The sequence below is a fragment of the Coenobita brevimanus genome, chromosome 21 (genome assembly GCF_032717465.1).
Source record: "Coenobita brevimanus isolate Jiangsu-jjx chromosome 21, ASM3271746v2, whole genome shotgun sequence".
Lineage (NCBI taxonomy): Eukaryota > Metazoa > Arthropoda > Malacostraca > Decapoda > Coenobitidae > Coenobita > Coenobita brevimanus.
The window spans coordinates 24,774,530-24,775,636 of NC_136974.1; the positions used below are offsets into that span (position 1 = coordinate 24,774,530).

At 42.5% G+C, this 1,107-nt stretch overlaps 1 pseudogene; it reads right to left on the reverse strand.

Moving 5' to 3' along the window:
* Positions 1–757: 757 nt before the first annotated feature.
* LOC145392312 (5S ribosomal RNA) lies at positions 758–876 on the reverse strand (annotated as a pseudogene).
* Positions 877–1,107: the final 231 nt, after the last annotated feature.

Genomic DNA, 1,107 nt, shown 5'->3' on the forward strand with positions numbered 1-1,107 from the left:
CTCTGTATTTTAATGATCGAGTTTCTTTACTGAATGACAGTTCTTAATGTCATTAATCCAAATTATGGCTTAGAACGTTTTACAAGCCACCTATTCCGCATTGGTACATATACTGTACAGTAAGCAACAATAATCGTGTCGTGAAATTTGGTGAAAACATAAGCTAACGGGCTAAGCGTCTACATTCCGCCGTCTGTCATACGGACGGTTCATAATGTTTCACATTAAATCTTCGGACAAAACCGCGACACGACTACTGTTGCTCACTGTATATTGACTGTAGGTCTGAAAACGTCTCTTAATCTCAATAAAATCATCAGGAGGTAGCAAAAAAATAAATAAATAAATAAATGCGTCATCGGATTGGAGTAGTTACAGTATCTGGACTACAGACAGCACAACACTGTCTCTATTCGTCATAGCCGACACGAATTTTCCAACCGGCAAACTGTTATGTAGGGTATTTTGGTAAACGTCTTTCTGCCTTGAAGGATCGAATAAACAAGAAAACATCAACAAATTCGGATACCGAATGAAAAAACATTCTTTATGCCTTTGTACATTACGAAAACGTTTATGCCATAAACAGTTTTCCATTCATTTCATTTTTTGGGCAGACTGCATGTACAGTGAAATTTATAAAGTGATTTGCCAGCCAGACGCCATATATCCCAAACGGGGTGGTCAAGGGCTTAGAGTTAATTGTTTTACAGGGAGGGGCACTAATCCTCCACCAACCCCACTTGACACGTAGGGATGCCAACAGCATCTGGTGTTCCCAGGCGGTCACCCATCCAAGTACTAACCAGACCCAACGTTGCTTAACTTCGCTGATCGGATGGGAAGCCGTGTACTCAACGTGGTATGGTGATTTGACTGTCATTTAATACATCACCATCACTGGGGAAGCAAACTCCATGGGATGCAAAGCATCACTCACCCTGCGACTCCACCCATGCAGATCCCTTTGTGCCACCCTGCAGGCAACGACTCTTACATCCCTATATAGCTCTGGACATGAATAATCAACCTGTTGTAGCCACGAATTCGGTGGCCTTCTCCTTGGTCTCCATCTCAGGTTAACTCTCTCTCTCAGAGATCATGCAT